The sequence below is a fragment of the Amblyomma americanum genome, chromosome 1 (genome assembly GCF_052857255.1).
Source record: "Amblyomma americanum isolate KBUSLIRL-KWMA chromosome 1, ASM5285725v1, whole genome shotgun sequence".
In the NCBI taxonomy this organism is placed as follows: Eukaryota; Metazoa; Arthropoda; class Arachnida; order Ixodida; family Ixodidae; genus Amblyomma; species Amblyomma americanum.
This window is the reverse complement of record NC_135497.1, coordinates 337,705,372-337,723,794: the sequence shown is the minus strand read 5'-3', so window position 1 is coordinate 337,723,794 and position 18,423 is coordinate 337,705,372. Positions and strand designations below refer to the sequence as shown.

The 18,423-nt window shown below is 48.6% G+C and overlaps 1 long non-coding RNA gene and 1 pseudogene across 1 annotated transcript; one reads left to right on the top strand and one right to left on the bottom strand.

Annotated features, from left to right (window-relative positions):
* The first annotated feature begins 838 nt into the window (after nt 1-838).
* LOC144099526 (uncharacterized) lies at nt 839-16,862 on the top strand. Its single transcript, XR_013307422.1, has 4 exons — nt 839-1,071; nt 2,581-2,719; nt 3,958-4,165; nt 16,797-16,862. It is a non-coding gene; the product is annotated as an uncharacterized LOC144099526 (long non-coding RNA).
* LOC144116800 (U2 spliceosomal RNA) lies at nt 7,415-7,576 on the bottom strand (annotated as a pseudogene).
* Nucleotides 16,863-18,423: the final 1,561 nt, after the last annotated feature.

Sequence of the window (18,423 nt, the reverse complement as noted above, 5' to 3'; positions counted from 1 at the left end):
AGGTGTGCCAATGAGTCTGCGAATGAGACCTCACTTGTTGTGGAAAAGATAGTTTCTCAGCGGGCTTCCAGGATTTTGCGAGCTGTCAGTTACGACCAATGACAGCTCTCGCAGAATGTCGTAGCCTTGTTTTTTCAGTTTCTTTTTTACCCACTCATATTCTCATTCATCTCCATTCTACTCGCCGTAATTTCTTTCTAAACGATGTTTGTTCCCTCAGGGCATAAAAGGGTATGTAATGATGGATGACGGGGATGCTTAAATGAATGCAAAAACGTCTGATGATCTAATGAAGTCAAGGAGAGTACGACAATGTGGTCCCAGCGTCCAAGCGGTATATGAATCGCGATTGTTCGGCAAAAGACCCGCTGCCACCAAGTGCTGAATTCTCGTCGACATCAGCCCCGGCAAACCCAGAGCAGGTTGTGTATATCGGCCTCAGTATTTGTAAAATTGTAAACATGTATACGTATATAGGAAGCGAATGGCCTGACAGCCAACAAATTTAAAGAAAGGAATAACTTCATACGCGATACAGGTAATGAACTATTGCGAATATTGCATAAATGAAGACGTCTTCGGTTATTCATTTACGCCCTCAGTGCGCCGGAACAGGAAAGCTTTTTATGCGTTGCTGAATACCTTAATTTTAATGCAAGTTTTTAATGATACAATACAGCCACAAAGTCCATATCAATTCTTATGTCGTTCCTATGACATCTCCGCTTATCCAGACATTTTCTGTTCAATGTCTTGTCGGCACGTTACTTTAGAAAGACGACAAAGGGGAAAAAATATAGCACGAGCAGAGCTCACGCACTGCTGTTCGAATCTCGGCTAGAACGTTCCATGAACGCGTCCTTGCTTGAGAGCCGGCTGGAACCCGACTCGCGACAGTTCCTGGGAACTTTGCCAGATCTATGCTTGAAGCTCACGGAGCAGGGCCCGCAGCAGAGCCTGGAGAGCGGCCAGCTTCTTCCATGGGCCTCGGTGGACCAGCCGTAGCCACAGTCGTCAGTAACGCGTATACTCAGCAAGATGCTCCCAGCCGACGCCGTCTGGAGTGCTCAGGTGAGGCGGTGGTTCCACTTCCACCGATTATATTTCTGCTCAGCGCCTCACACCCGTGCCGCGGCAGGATATTTGCGGATCCGCTCTGCGCTCTGGCACCCGCATGTAAGATTTTATAACTCAATCAAACACATAGAGCCTCAGGAGCTGAATTTTATTTCTACAAAAATTGTACTGGTGCTCACGGGCACACACACAAAAAAGGAACGTTAACTGCCGCATGCTTTTCCTTCGCAGATCCGATTAGTCCTCTTTACTTTTCACGCACGTCCAGGTTAAATCAAATTTTATGACCACAAAAGATGCACGAGCTCTCCTCAATAACTCGTACGGAATGTGGAGCGCTGTTCGCATGAAGACCGCGTCGACAGCGTGCGTAACTTCGTTCTCCGATCACGTGACCATGCCGTGCACGCGCCGCGCTCTATCTTCATCGTTTTCGGACGAGGTCTGTCGCGATGAGGTGACCACCCCTTGCACACAAACACACACCCAATCCTCGAGCTGCGTGCATCTATCGTTCTTATCAGAAAGGTTTGAAGCGCCTCTTGAACGCAGCAGTGAGCCCGGAGGTTAGAGCCCGAAAAGATACGGCGGGCTGAACGGAGGAAGCACGAGGAATCACCAGCTTAAGGATGCTTTCAGACTAAAATATGTAATAGCTTTTTACAAGCCGTCTAGTAAAAGCAATTTATCGGGTTTCAGCAGGCCTGTAACACGTTAGGTGGACACCACTGCCACACACTTCAATGTACGATGTGAACGTACACAGGTCAAAACGGCCGTGTGATACGCCGAACCGAGCAGTCGTCCGTGCAACGTCAAAATAGGCCTGCCAATGTAGACCTCTGGGCCTCTAATTCCAATCTGCTCTCACTCATTTATGCGGTAAGCCGGTAAGTTTACATATAATAATTTTTTTGAATTTGCGTTTTTGATGCAAGTGTTCAGTCTACGAGGGGCTTAATATTAAAACAAATAACTTCCGGGCGACCATACGATCTGATGCGACAAATCTGCGCTTTCATTAATGGTTGCGTGCTTCGCTTTTACACTGATCGCTATCGCATTGCTTCAGTGAAATTTTCAGCACTTCACTTCACACCATATCTTTCTTCCCTTCCTCTACGGTCGCTAATCAAATCATATGAAGCCTAAATTGTGCCATTCCGAACGTTCTGTCAAAAATATTCACTACAAACACTTTGTTTCATTTGGTCTGAAATACAAACTAATGCATAGTTTTCAGACTTGACGCAGTAAACGCTCGCGCCAAGATCACTTTCGCGGAACAAGGTGCGCTACTCGATACACTTTAGTTCACCGGACTGTCAGAACGGCAGCCGTCCAGCGTGTCCTGAAGGCCTCTCACACTGTATGAACTCTGCGCGTTAACTGTGCTGAGCAGACGCTGTAGTTCGCAGTCGTGAAAATATTGCGACACATCAGTGTGTGGGAGGGTTTTTTAGCAGAGGTCAGTGTGCCGTTTCGTTTATGCTGGATATGCAGTGGCCTCAGCCAAGTGCGATGCTTCCCGTCAGGCAAGCCTGTGCGGAGGTCTTCAACCGCAACGACACCCATTCCGCCCGCCCGATGCCTTCGCTCGTGTTCCTCGCCTGCCACGGCCTAATCGGCGAGGACACGATGAGTACGCCTGCATCTATCGTGAAGTTGTCGTTTAAAAGTCGCCAGGACGCAAACCGACACAGTAAACTCTTTTGCCTGGCGTGACCTTCACGAGCGAAGCACTCAGCGTTGTGCCTTGCGAAAAACGGGAAATTTGCGAGGGGCCAACTGTTTTCACTTTGAGAGAGAGGCCAACAATGACAGTATTCGATACGCCATGCTTGCTTGCAGAGTTCTCTCGTCGTCTACAACGACCTTGCGGATAAAAAGCGGTGACGTAGGCCTTACAATTTTTATGGTCCTTGCACGCTATCACTGATCCAGCGATCGGCTGTAACTGAACTGCTAACTAGTGACACTTAATTGTCATGAAGCTGAACGTTCCTATATATTTTTCAACTAGATTACTATTCAGTGCTCATGCGTACCTAAGATGTAAAGATAGGTTACGCAAAAAAAAACCATTCACAAGGAAAGATAAGAAGAACGGCAACGTCTCTTGCTGATTATGCATAGGAATGCAGCTGCATGCAGGATTGCCACTGGCTTACAGGATAGGCGGTTATGATAGAGGAATTCGGGGTGCTTTGCGTGCCCACGATGTGAAATTTCGGTTACAGGTTCGAAATCCACATATAAAATCATGTAACTGGCACCGACTATTAGAATATGAGTTAATATCAGACAATTGCCCCTGTCGACGTCGCTGCATGAACACAAACTAGAAATCATTGTACTGAAGGTTTATGGATGTGTTTTATTCATTTTTTGAAAAACTATTTGCCCACTAAACGTCATGCAGCCCCCTGAAATGAAGAATGCTTTGCAAGCGAAGTCGCTTCAGTTTTTGTTTTTCATCTGACCTGCTTACAGTGAGAACATCAATAGCATGTGCTCATCATTTATCCGTCCAAGGCACATCTCTGCGTTTCACCTGTGCTTCTGAAATTGTAGAGCTGTCTTTGATAATTTATTAGGCTGTAGCCCATGACTTTGTACGCGGTGTAGCCTATAGGCATGAGGGCACTCCCCTCGGGCCCCTCTCAGCAAAACAGGGTCCATAAGCAGCAGCAGAAGAAAGAAGCTTTAACAGAGTGAGCTCGCTTGCGAAAGAGGACGTCATCATGTTGCATCAGTATAGGTGCACTAGTGGTAATAAGCGCTAGGCCAGAGAATTCGAGTGGGTGCACGCCTCTTCAACCACCAAACTGCTGCAGTGGCGTCTCTCGATTAATGGAAGCATTGCTTGTGCGTCTGCAGCTACGTCCGCAGTGCCCATGGTATACGACACCTTAGCGAGCTGCTGATCCCGGCCACGTGGGTGGACACCAGCGGCGGACACCGACTGCGGTGGGGGTTCCCTCTACTTGCTGGGCGAGCCCTTCAGCGCTGTTGGGCAGTGGCGAACGACGATCGCCCATTTTGGCATGGATGACTCGCTGCCACCGTCTGATAGCGCTGACCCCGAGTGAGTGATGGAGAACTCTCGACGTTCAGCTTGCGGATACAAAGCCATCTTGCAACGGTCGCTGGATGCTTTATCGAGTTTTCATTCAAGGCGAAAATATCGAGTAGATCAGGGGCCTGACATAAGCTGCCTAATATACTACAGAATAAGCGAGAGCATCTCCGTGTCGACAGTCATGTTCCAACACCATTCTCCGGGGCAGTGACCGGCCGGCCCGCTTCCTTGAGAGGCGCGCAGCGTAAGGGGATAAAAGGTAGGCCCGTCCCATACGGGCAGTACTTTCTGGAGAGGTCGTCTTCAGGGTGTCACTGTCGTGCAGCACGCTCTGGGAAAGTCACCCCTTTAAGACGTATCCCGCGATCAGCTGTTCCCCGTCCTCGTCATCTAGTACGCCCGCAGGTGCCGAACGCTACCCCGACCAGAGAACGTCCGCAGAACTCCTAGGCTGTCAGAGAACTCTATTTCGCCCCTATGTGCTGCCTGAGAAATATTTAAGCACGTTGTTTATACATTGACTGCCCTAGTATTTTCTCCATGATATATTTTGTGTAACTGTATGCTCGTACTTACTATTTTGAAATCTTGTTTTGCGTCAGCAGAATTCCTCGATAAATCATTGTATTTGCTTACAGTCGGGATCCTTTTTTTGTGTCATCTTTTGTCGGGAAGTTCTTCTTGGAGCTTCAAAAGTTCTGGTTGTTATTGATATCTTTCAAAATGCTTGCTATTATTATCCTGGTCTTTGTTACAAAAGTGATTGTCGTGAACTTACTTCTCAACCCCGCATCGACACACGTGCTTCATGGGTTGAGCAGCCTTACCTTTATCTGTGTCCACAGACCTCGTTAGAGGGACGGCGGGTAACCGTAAAGTGGATCCCGAGCCTCTGCCCACCCTAAAGGCCGAGGTTTGTTCATATTTGGCGCCCGCGAACAGGGCTGGTCAGCCAGGTGTCTTTGACTGAAAGCGGAGTAGGTGCATTTCGAAGTGTTGCGTCCTAGCCCTATAGCGCTTCCCCGCTAAGATGGTCAATGCAGAGTTAAAAATGTTTTTCGAGTATGGCCGATCTTATGGCTTCGAGGGTCAAGATCTTCTTAAATGGGTGCAACAGGAACGAGATCCTCCCAGAGATGAACGCAATAAAGAGCGTGCACGGTAGAATGAGGCGGTAGAGCAAGAGTTGCAGAAGGCCCGAGAACAGCCTAAGCTCCGGATGGCGGATATGTAGAAAGAAAAGGAATTGCTGATGCTCCGACAAGGCCCACAGGGTAGTGCGGCAAATAGCGTTAATAGCACCGGAAAGGCCGAGTCAGAAACGGCGGAAGGTGAGGCTCCTCGACCCGAGCTCATGAGATCGCACGAGGAAGTGCCGGTTGGTGACGGGGGAGACACTACCTTGACGCTGACCTCTTTCGGTTCGAGCGCGTCGCCGAACATCAGAGTTGGCCTCGCGACCAATGGGCTACAGTCGCCGGCCGTATAATAGCTATATAAGTTTTTGAAATTTCGAAAACGCGCTTCCTCGCCGCTGTGGCACTACTAATTTGAACACAATTCTAGAGCTATTCGAAAACCGCGTGCCTGCAGGGTAGCGCAACGCGACGTCAATCAACTCGCGGCACTCAGAGAAGCAACCGCAAATACCGTGTATACTGTCATAGCCTTGCTTGACGGCGTCCACAGCTATGGCAGAAAGGTCCCGCATAGTGTCTGTCCAACCGGGCTGTCTGCAAAAACTGAGCCGCCGGACGCGATCAAAAATATATGCTATAAGGAAATGAGACGAATTTAGTTGTGTCCAGATCTTGCCGGTCACGGCTCTTAGAAAAAACTCTGTGCCCTTATCGTTTGGGTCTAATTAAAATAAAGGCGCGGCTAATTTTATCTGCCATATTTGTGAGAGAAACCCTATAGAAGATGATGACCATACTCTATGTCTACACGAGAGAAATCGCCGACAGGAAGCTCCTGCCACATGCCTCAGTTTAAAGCAGATAGAAGGATCATAAGAAATGACAACAAAGATGAAATTAGAAGCCAGTATCGCAGGCTGCATCCTCGAGGTCCTCATCATCTTCCTTTTATGCAAGCGCTCTATCATGCTGCGTGTAATAGTAATATTTCCACAGAAATGAGAAATAGTGCGAAGCAAAATGCGTGGCTGGCCATAAAGGTGACAACTCGTACGGAGTGTCCCTGCCAGCCAGTCGCTTACACGTGTACACAGACACGCACGCACACTCGCGCGCAATGTCATTTCAGCTTTTTGTGAGGGCACAGCGCAGATGCCGCGCCTATCCCTCTATCGCTCTCAAACCGAGTGCGAGAGTGCTGCCCCTCCTGAACCGGTGCAGAAAGTGTAGGCAAATCGAGGAGACCTTCGGATATCGAGGTCTTCTCCTGAGCTTTCCTTCCTTCATATTCAAAGCCCTCACCTCTCGCGATGCCATCATGGAGGAAAAGATTTCTTTTTCATGCGTGCATGGCATTTTACTATTCGATCACGTTTCACGTGACACGCCATTGCGGGAAATACTCCGTCGGCATTTATGGATGGGTGGTGCGCTGCTGAAAACTCTCAGGATTATCTAACTTTCAACATAAATAGTAGTAGTAGTGGGTTTATTCAAATAATAAAATAAAGGAATATCTACTTTCTATCCCCGACATCTGCTATCCATGCTGGAAGCGGCAGAGGTAGGGAAGCTGAAATAAAGTGATACCAGGCTGACTGGAGAAATGAAACGCTAGACGTGAGGGGCAGCCAGAAAAGACACTGGGAAGAGAGTACAAATTCGCATGTGTTCCGCTCTGGCGCGCGGGACATCCGTAAACGAAAAAGGAAAGGCAGCGCGGGCGCACGACACTCGAAACTGTACGACACACGTTAGGTCACTGCGCATCACTCACTGGCGGACAACAGACGGAACCTCAAGGCCGTCTTTTTGATGAAAGCACAGAACATGGTTCTCTCACTGCCCTGAGGCCACAATAGCATTGTGAGGGCGTCTGGGAGTAGACCCTGCGCCCCGTTGACCACGAACAACAAATAGCCCCAAAAGCAGATTCCACAGCCATTCCCATAGCTCTCTGGTTAGAAGGTCTGTCTGTCTGTGTTACTGCCAGGAAAAAAGAAAGGAAAGTGCACAGGCCTGCTCACTGGCTCAAGCCGAGCCACAATCGCTACCACGTGCAGATAGAAGGAGAGTTGTAAGAGGGGATAGAAAGACAGGATAGCAAAGACGCGCTAAAGACAAGGCCGATCCCGGAGGTATTGCAATACCGGGCCAACCGGTGGCGGGAGTGCAGCATCCTTCAAACTCTCCACCACATTTCCAAAAATAAGTCCAAGTTGGACCCGTAACAGATACTCCACGGGTCCTGACAATCCGGATATGGTATAGAAGGTATTCACTGAGGCCGCACTACAAGGCGGCGCGAGTGTTATCACGGCTAGCGCGCGATGCTGGCGGTCGTTTCCCTCCACCTCGCGCAGTGTCAACTACGCCGTAAGGTACTTGGCCTACATTGTTAGTGATCTGTAACATCTTTGTACATTGTTAAATGCATCAACGTCCAATTCTCCTTGTGGAACGCTTCATGCGCGTGAAGTTTATTTCCATTAGAATCCTTCTGTGCCGTCATATAACCGGGCTGCATGATCATTGTTTAAGTTGGGCTGCAACCTTATAACGCAACTCGGCAGGAAAGCTGGCCAGCTGCACTGCACGCAAGGATGTACGACTTCCAACTTGTATTATCAGTTAATAACTCTCCGCTATTCATGCAGTACACATCGTAGATACACAGGAAATGATTAATTACCCAAATTCCAAAACTGCCGCCGCAGGAACTCTTATTTCCAGTGGCTGTAGCCCGCGAGCTGCTTAAGATTCACAGACGGCGTTTCAGCAGAAAGGGAAAGCGTCATATCTGCCTTATTTACGCTACGTGACAGAATGGTCGAACAAATACTCTCATGCGCTCGTAAAAAGGCTAGCAGTCGCAGAGAGAATGTTTTTCAATTTTGATTGTAGCAAAATAACGTTACATTCAAAGCACAATTCGGAATCTCTGCCTCTTTGCAGCAACGCGATTTACAGCGATTCTGCAAGATTCGGTATTAACCTGTCGCTTTCAACAGATACATCGAGTTACTCAGTTCTTAAAAAACTGTACATTGATGCCGTGGGCACCCTCAGCCGGCTCTTGGTATTGCCAGCTAGTCAAGTAGTTTCACACTCTCATAAATTGGCCGCGTCTGGAAGTAGCGGCCGTACTGCGACCCACAACATGGCGAATCTCGCGGCTGCCGAATGCCGTCGCATCAATACCTCCTCTACTCTAAAACAAATTAAACCGGCCGTGAAGCTCCGCCCACATTCAAGTACATCACACATTATTTTTCCATGACACAAAAAATAGTCCGTTATTAAAACTTTTCGTGTTACCTAAACAAGAAGCTAATCGCAAGAAAAAAATTATAAGGTCTAGAAATTTCTTTACTTGATTGTTCAATATAGCTAAACATTAAAACGTTGATATCGTTTGCAACTATATTTGGTCAGCGGAGTAATACAGTACGCGACCGATCGTGACCCAGTGTAACTGGTGTTTATTTTTTTAAGTTGTATCCTCCCATTGTAAAGCTGTAATAGGGGAGATAATGGCGTTTTCGCCATATATCGCTGCTGACACCGTTCAATACTGCGAGGACCCCATACCGAGCGCACGCCGACCACGGCGGGCGTTGCTCTGAGTGAGCAAAGGAACGACACTCTGGCATCTGACACAATCGGAGATTATTGCTACGACAAAAATAATACCAGCTGGCAACAAAGCACGCTGAGGAATCCAGCGTTTTGTCTGTCCATTTGTGTGCCTTACGCAGTTTGTACTCATTCGCTTCATTATGGAACAACTAGCCCGCCAGAACGTCCTTCTTCGAGTCCCCAGCAAGGTTACGAGCTATTGTTCGCCCACGCTAGGGCAAGGGGAAACTCCGAAGCCGGACGGGGCGATATGCGGGAGCACGTCTCCCCGCTACTTCCTCGCCCCGCTGGCTGAGAGCGTAGCGCGCAGCCGAACAGTTCGTACGCGCCGACGGTCACCAGCCGTAGAGAGCCTCCTCTCTCCCGTGTAGTGCTCTCACCGTCTGTGGCGATCGTGTCGCTGTGACGCCAGCGCCCTCTCTTAGTTAATTCAGGATTGTCACGGAGCGCGCCCCTCATCGAGTAGAGATTGCTGCAAGACGCATCGCGGGAAATCAAACAAAGGGGACGTCGGGGCGCCTCCCCACCCGATAGAGCACCGAACGAGACATTCTAAGATCGTATGTTCGGAGCCCTCTAGCGGCATGTGTTTTTTTTTGTTCTGGTTTCAAATCAACTATCCTAAATAGTTTATTATTTACACTATTATTCTCCCATTGATCAACACCACAAATCTTTCTTCCTTTCTTCTTTCACGCCCTCCTTTATCCCTTCCCTTACGGCGCGGTTCAGGTGTTCAACGAATACATGAGACATACTGTGCCATTTCCGTTCCCCCAAAAACAATCATTATTATCAACACCCCAAACCAATATATAAATTACAAGAAAAGGAAAGGAACATTCCCTATGGCCCTTGGTTTCGGTGACTGCTGGCTTCCTTAAAAAAAATCGTTTTTGAGGAAAGGAAATGGCGCAGTAATTGTCTCACATATCAGTGGACACCCGAACCGCGCCGTAAAGGAGGGGAGGAAGTTGGGAGCAAAAAAATAAAGAGAAAAGGAGGTGTCGGTGGCAGAGTCCTTCGGAATAATTTTGGTAACCTGGAGATGTTCACTATGCACTGACAACGCACAGCCCACGGGCGCTTTGCGCTTCCCCTTTATTGGATTGCGGCTGTTGAGGTCGGATTTGAACCGATGACGTCATAACGAGCTCCTCTTGTCTCTCCCTTTCCTGCTCATAAGTTCCTTGCAGCACTATGGAAGGCAGAGACCTCCTCACCCAATTAGGAGAGCGCGTTAACCGTGTTAATCCGCTCCTCATTGAATGCGTGTCGTCTGCTCACGGTGTTCACAGATATGGTTAGAAAAGAGCCTAAATAGACGCTGTCTACGTACCATAGGTGTAGCCACGCTTACGTATGCTAGAAGCAAGGATTTTTTGAGATTTTACGTAATTTCTCATATTCGTATCTTTAGTTCAGCGCATGCAGAGACAAAACAATAAGCTCAGCGCAGCGGCGCCATCTGCTTGTTACAACGGGGAACTATTCTTAAGAAATCCATGTTCCTCTTAGGAATTGAAGCTGTAAAATCGTCCCCCAAGATAAAAAATAGATCTCTTTTGCTGCTCCGTGTTTTGTTATAGATTCGATGAGTCGAAACGAAAGACCAGTGGCCCCTTTATGGTAAATGAACGTGCTGAAAACGGCAGTAATTCTTTCGCTTTTGGTTTTTTGGGAAAGGAAATGGCGCAGTATCTCTCTCATATCTCGGCGGACACCTGAACCGCTCCGTAAGGGAAGGGATAAAAGAGGGAATTAAAGATGAAAGGAATAAAAGGTGCCTTATCGGAGGGCTCCGGAATAATTTCGACCACCTGGGGATCTTAATGTGCAATGACGGGTGCCGTTGCGTTTCGCCTCCATCGAAAAGCTGCCGTCGTTGTCGGGTGCGGACCCGGGTACTTCGGATCCAAAAACATCGACGGATTCAGTATGAGGTGAGGGTCCTGATTTGAAGCGGGCCGCCATTTTTAAAAGAGTCGTGCCCCCTGTACTCGGGCAATGGCATGCGTAATGCAAGCATAAGAGCATGCGCGCTATAAAGCGCGCAATCATATATACCTCTACGCCTATTTTATACTGGCACTACATTCGGCACCGTCGGAAAGTCACCTGTGCACTCATCGCAGCTTTCGTAATGCTGCAATGAACTGCTGAGGGTAAAGTTCCTACATAAGCTTTGTTCAGGTTCTTTAAAGGAGGAAATTTTTTTTCAGCAATTCAATCCACGAAACTTTGATCGACACTCCTCTTCATGTCTAGGAGAGACAGAATAGTCACTCTGAATGATAAATAAGGCAAATTTTATCGTTCATTCTTTTTTGCTGTGGGCGAGATGAAACGAAGCGAAAGCTCGGTGCCCCATTTATGGCCTGTGAACCATATAGTTTCTAACTGTGCAGTGAACATTTGCGCTATTTTGGAAACAATATTGTAGCGTAAACAAAAACCGCGCACGGTATTTTCGGGGAATAGCATATGTAACGCGAGTGTACAATGAGCGAAAATTTCAAATAGCGTTTAATTGACACTTGTACACTACGATGCACGCTATGTTATAGCCCTTATGCCGATTTTATACAGGCTGTTCTTTCAAACATAATCTTTTACGCCTCCCCCCCCCCTCCCCGACAAAATTAACCAGTTATGCGCCTTCTTATACTCAAATCCAGGGAAGGGTTTGGACTGCAAATAAGGTCAGACTGGAGAACTGGACAGTCTTGTTGATGCGAAAGCAGTCACATTACAAGAAAAGCAGCGGGAGGCGTGAATTTTTTAGTGTGCGCTCTCGCGTATCGTACAGAAAATCCCAGCGAGGGCTATAAAAACAGGGTGACGTCATAAAGCATCCATAGGACGCAAACAACAAGCCGAACACTATTTCAGAAAAACATATACACGTTCTTTCGTCAATATATATCCCCACTGGCCGAGCTCAATGTGGCGCCAGTTTTCCAGACTGCTTGCACAAAAACTGTGAACAACCGTTTGTCGTACAGTGTTCCGTATTGTCATGCGATTTCTCTTTGTATATAGCTTACATGTGTTAGTCAAATTGGAGGTTAGCTTGCGAAAGAGATTCGAGCCGACTACATATGCACCTTGAATTGTATGCCTGCCAAGCCAGTTTGTCTCTTTACTGTAGGCGATTATGGCGCTGTTGAGCTGTAAACCCAGATGTGACACAGTTAGTGCGCCGCCTCCTTTCTTCAAAAACAATTCTCGTGTCAAATAAGGGACGCCACGGTTCGTCGCTCAGCGTTCCAGGTCATGTCCTAAGCGCGTATGTGGAGATTCAGTGCGCCCAGGGACAGTAATGCCTTCGCATTTCCACATGTAACCAGTCTGAATGTGTCTCCTGCGATATCATATTTATGTTCAACTTAATGGTTCTCTACACGTATGCAATGTTTTCAAACAGAAATTTCTCGGCGCATACACTGCCCCTCCAGAAATAGATACCTCCCCATCGTACAAACTGCCCACCCACTCAGCGCCAACCTTGGCTCACCTCCGCCCATTTTCAGCCTCTAGAAAGAGTCTGTCGCATGTGTGAAGTCTCGGCACAGAACGCATGTATAGATTAGAGTAACAGCTTCTGGGCAAATCTAACTAATTTTGCATTGTCTCATTACATGATATGATAGTCCCGTAATTTTTCTTTGTAATGATGAGCTAGGCAATATACCATAAAGCGCAGCATAGAATTCACTTACACACGCTAAATACCGAATAACTGAAGTTTTTTTTCTTGCATGGTATTTCAATACAGCATATCAACAATAGAGTTTGAGTACAGCCCTAAGGCTCTCTATGCACTAACGCGTGGCAGTTGTACCTTCGCCGTGCTTACATAAACTGCATTTCCCGTACGGTCGTTATTACCGAAGTTAGCCTATGTAAAGTCGCGACGAAAAAAAAAATTTGCACACTGAAGTCCCCGGAGCAACCAAAAGCGCACCGCGCGACAGGCGCAGAGTCGTGTTTTACGAGCACTCGTGGCGCTCTTCTTATCTGCGGGTTTGTAGCCACAGCGCAGAGCGCTGTTACCTTCCGCTCCTGTGGCAGCTCACTAGTCCAGTCTTTTTTTTTATCACGAATGTAGTGGATGCTGACGTCACTTTAGGTAACATGAAGAAGATTGCAATGAGAGCGATATTTTAGGCTCTTGTTGTTTCCTTAATTGTCACTGCGGATTTTAGGAAACACTTGAATGAAGCAGGTAGTGAATTAAAACAAAGCAGCAGTGTCTTTTAAAACCTCACATAGGAGTCTCGTAAAACCTCACATAACCTAAACTTGCAGAAACTGTGAGATGCGTTGCCATCGTTCGGTGATTCAAACACAGGACGAAAGTGTGGCACAAGGCGTTAGCTTTTTTCACATGCAAGCGAAGACGATCGTGATTTCCGCCGCCAGGGCAAGAAACCTCTTCCAAGCGGTAGTGGCGGCTAGCGCCTAGACATGGCCCACAGCAGTGAAGTTTCAACGAGTTGGAATTTTTTTACGCGCGCTGCGCTGTTTGTCGCATAATTCGCTTAGTCGCCAGCTTGTGATACAGCCATCACTAATCATTCCGAAGACGAAAACACTCAGCCAAAGACTTGGTATCTGATGTGTTTATATGCTTTTGTTTCTACTATGTTTTAGTGACGTTCGACTGCCACGTGACGGTGTAAGCCCGTCCACCCGACTCCGCGGAACACTCGAAAGCTACTTGCACGAGCTAGAGCTTCATCGTTTTTATCACGGTTGCCATTGATACTGCTTGATTGGCGTGAGGATACTTCGTTTACGAGCCAATGAATAGGACGCAAGCCAAAGTATGGTTTTCCCGTAAAATCAGGGTGGCCACGATAAATAAGTCTACGTACACCCGCTGCACGGTGGTGGTGGTGGTGGTAGTGGTTTTATTAAAAATAATAGTAAAAAGGAAGGAAAAGATTTTTGCTAGCCCCGGCATCTGCCATCGATACTGAGGCACCTGAGCTGGGGCAGCGGAAATAAAGGACAGCAGGCAGAATGGAGAAATGAAATGAAAGAGGTGAGGGGACAGGAATAGAGGACAGGGGGAGAAGTAATATGTACAAACTATTTACACAATAAGTAATGTGTCCAGGTTGTGCGCGTGATTAGTTCAGTTTAGAGGAATTAAATCACACACGCGCACAGCACTGTGTAGGTTACAACTGGAGTGGGGCGTCCAGTTATTAATCGTTCAAGGTAGAACTCGCGGAGCGTTCGGTCACTGCGTGTAACTACCTGACGGAGAACAGACGGGACGTCAAGCCCGTGTGTTCGAGGAATGCACAGAGGCTCACCAAAGTTCGCTCACGAGTGCGCGCACTGCCCTGCGGCCACAATAGCGTCTTGATGGAGTCTGGTAGTATGCCCTGCGCCCTATAGGCCGCGAGCATATCGCGACGAGCATCGGCGAACGCGGAGCAGCGAAGGAGCAGATGTTCTAGTGTTTCCACTGCACCGCATCCGTCACACACATCACTCGTCGCGATTCCGTGACGCACCCGTCGTTCCCCGGGCCACACGCAGCCAATGCGCGCGCGGAGGATCATTGCACGTTGCGACCGTGTAAGTGCGCGACAGCCGGTGACACTGTCGATGCGCTCACCTCCCGCGATGCGTGGGTCGGGGTGCTGCTTTCGGAGATGGTCGTGAATGGCCGCACGCACGTCCTCCAGCGCAAGGGGCAGATCGCTGGCAGGTAGTTGGTGTGCAGCGGTCGCGAGGTCGTCAGCTTCTTCGTTGCCGGCGATGCCGCAGTGACCGGGCACCCACTGTGCACGCACGGCACAACCTCTCTGCGCGAGGCGCTCGATGCGCGAGCGAATTTCCCGCACTAGTGGGGTACCGCGGCCGTTAGATTGCAGGCGGCTGAGGGCGGCGCGGGAGTCGCACAGCAGAGCACTCCTGGGCGGCGGAGGGCCGAGGGTGAGCAGCAGGTCCAGCCCGAGCCGGATCCTCATCAACTCCGCCGTGGTGGAGGAGCCCAGGAAGGTTGCGTGTTGCTGGCTGTGCAGTCGCAGGGCGGGGATGGTGGCACGCAGGCTTATGATTTACGAACACCATGCGCGCGCTTTCCTCGCGTTTGTAACGAAGAGTGCATGTGTGGTTGTTCTTCACCGGGAAGAAGAGCGCGTTCGTGGCCCCGCGCAGGTATTTCATTAGCACGTGCAGATATTAGTCAACTGCTGGCAGCAGCCCTAGGACGGATGGCTACCTACGACCAGAGATGGGCATCCTCACGAGGGCGAGCCCTCATGAGGGCGTCCTCACCCTTACCTCAGGAGGGCTTCATTTGGTGAGGTGAGGATGAGGGAGGAAAGACACAATGAGGTGAGGGCGAGGGATGGAAGACATGATTATGTGAAGGCGAGGGAGAGCAGGATGTACTGCTGGAGGGCGAGGTTGATGGCGTGGACCGTACTCCGGGTGAACGCTTTTTCCTGTGCAGCCTGTTATGAGTTTCCCTTTTAGAGCGCCACTTAATGGGATGCAGGTTCCCGGGGAAGACGTAGTTTCTGCAGTCTGGAGGTACACGAGGCGAACACTAAAGGCGGGGCGCCGCACATCTTCTAGGTCGCAGCGATGTACTACGCCGCGGACAAAGCTATGCCGAAAGAAGCACTCTTCTAACTGAAAATGTCTATTTTTAAAAATTAGGTGAAACACCTGGTATAGTGCGCTAACAAATAGGCTCTGGTCGAACCCTGCTCGTGGACACTGGTCCAACGAGCGCCGTGGTACCGCAGTCAACATTTTCCCTATCAGCCCCGAGTCTGTCAGGTGATCAGAGTGTAGAGTAAAACACTTGAAATTCTACCTAGTAAGGCTGTTGAATTCCCAATTTCTAAGCCTTGTTTCCACAGCATTACACAACATGAGCCGGAGAAAGGTATGGGTAAGGTGAATATTGAGGTTTGTTATCTAAGACGGCGTCTGCACTGGTGAGTAGTGGGAAAGGCGCTGTGCGAATTTCAGCTCCCAAAGGAGGCATCAACCACCGTCCACCCCGACCTCCCCGCCCAGGCACCATCAGCCTCGCCCGCTTCCCCCCCCCCCCACTACCTTCCATATGCGCAACGCACCTTCGAACTCTTGCCTGCAGTAAGAATACAAGCACCAACGCGAGGGTATATCCAACTGCTATCGCCGCTTCCCCGCATCAGGTTCTATGATCGTCCTGTCAATTTATTTTTTGTGCTTCGTCTCGTACGCGCTGTTCTCTGCCACTGCCATGAATATACAACTAGCCAAAGCGTCTCCCTTCCTAATGCTTGCGTGAATTCTGCGGCTCGATAGCTCTCGGAAAATGCGTCATGACCGAGGACACCGGGTCATTATGCCGCATTCGTCTCCCGGAATTAGACAAGCATCGGGAGAATTGCACGCGACGAAGCAGCACCCTGCACCTTGCACTCAGTGTTGTCGTGTAGGTCGGGCGTGATAGAACTGACGAGAGAAATCTTGTATGTTAACTGTTCTCTCTCGGGTGGAGCGACGCGAAGCGCCTCGTGATTATTGGGAGCCGCTTCAGTGTAGTTGAAGTTTGCATTATGCCTCCCACATGAGCTGCATAGCGAATCGCAGATTAATTTTAAGTTTTAACTTTTCCAATTATTCTCTCACAATCTGAGAAGTGTAAAGAGTTTTTGTTTCGGGTTCGCAAGCAGACTTCGCTATTAACGATAGTCATCATTTAATGGAAGATATAGAATTGGACACAAAACCATGCCTGAGAACGCTGCGTTTTTGTATCTGCAGAATTACACGTCGCCCATTTGCTTTGGAGATTTATGGCAGTCACTGAGATCTTTTTTCTTTCTGTCTTTCAGGTTCAAAGGGCGGCGTGGTCACACCGTCTACCTTTTGTACATAAATTTTCAATTAGAAGCTATGTGAAAACTGCGTGTGTGCCTCTCATGTTTCGTCTTGATTATTATGCTCACACATGGCACACACTGGAATGCTGGGCCGACTGCCCAACTCAAGACGCTGTGTATCGGAAGTATATTCTGTCGGCGTGTGTACTCCAAAGGAAGTGGTCTTTTGTCTGCACTGACAGACAAATACACACACGATATGCTAAAAAATTCTATTCGTTCCTGGTGACATGTGGTAGGCAGCAAGCAGAAAGATACCGATTCCGACAAGACACAATAGCTAGCAACCTGAACACAACCCAAAGCATTAAAAAAACAATGTGAACTACTGCCAACCATGACCGGAAATATTATTTCACTGTGTACGCAAGGTGACTGCCTCTTTCGCTCAGGAAGCAGCTCTGGGCGCAGTTTCCACTGGTGGGAAGAACAACTGCTTCCAGAAGACTTGCAAGTTCGTGCAGATTCTGAGAGCTAACAACAAGTCTCCGTGCAGATCCGGCCAGCAAGGCCTCGCAAGCCCCGCAAAGTTTTTCGCACCGCTGGTCTCCAGCGGTCTTCCAAGATTTGCTACGCGCGAGTGAGTACCGGACTTGATTGTCCTTAGGCTAGATAGCCGCGGGGACGCCAAAAGGGGCCACATCAGTTGTGGTTCCTGAAGCCTTGGGGTTTGACCCGACTGCTTTCACTTCCAAGTTGCGAGCTGATCGAGTTTAGCTTTTACTGAAAGCGCTGCCCCCCAAGCGCTGTTGAGCTACGTCAACTTCTTTCTGGGTCAGTTCGATTCACTCAGTGGAACAGCCGCAGATCTGCTCACATTGGCTTCCGTTTCTCAAACTCCTCACCTTATTTCTCGGCGCTGTCCTGAAATGCCTTTAAAGAAATTACCTATTTTTCTAAAAATCTCATAAACTAAGTTCGCGACTTTAGGCACAAATACACAAACCGAAGGACATCGCACTCGTTAGAGCCGCTGTTCGTTGAACAGTGCTAAAAAAAATGTGGATTTCCAACTGTGGGGATTTTCAGCAAGCAAAGGGATTTTGCAGCAGTAGAATTTGCGGATACCTGGGCCTGAGAGTAAGGTACCATTGGAGCTCCTCCCCCTGTGTTTTGTAATATCTGTATAACTCCAAGTAAATGCCACTTCGGCGTCGCTGTTGTCGACACATTGCATCCGTTCGGTTTGCGGTTCCACATGCGTCGCGGCAGCTTTGAAGCCTCGCGCCCTGAATCCCTCTGACATAAACGCCATCCCCACCTTCCATTACAATAGTCTGGAAAGTAACCTGGGCCATTAAAAACTTACAATGCATCGCTCTCATTAGGCTTATTATGATAATTTCTGCTTGAAAGGGAAGGCCATGTTGCCTGCCGCACTAACAAGCTAGAGGAGGACACATATCATCATCAGCATTATTACCGTTATTTTTAAGATATACAATGTTCTCTCCACAACACTAGAGTTAAGCTAAAGGGGAAGACACTGCACTCGGAAAAAACTTTTTCTAGCGCTGCAGTAATTTTTTTGTGTGCGAGCTGTCACATAACAGGTGTTTGTCGTTGGCTCGCTTTTGTA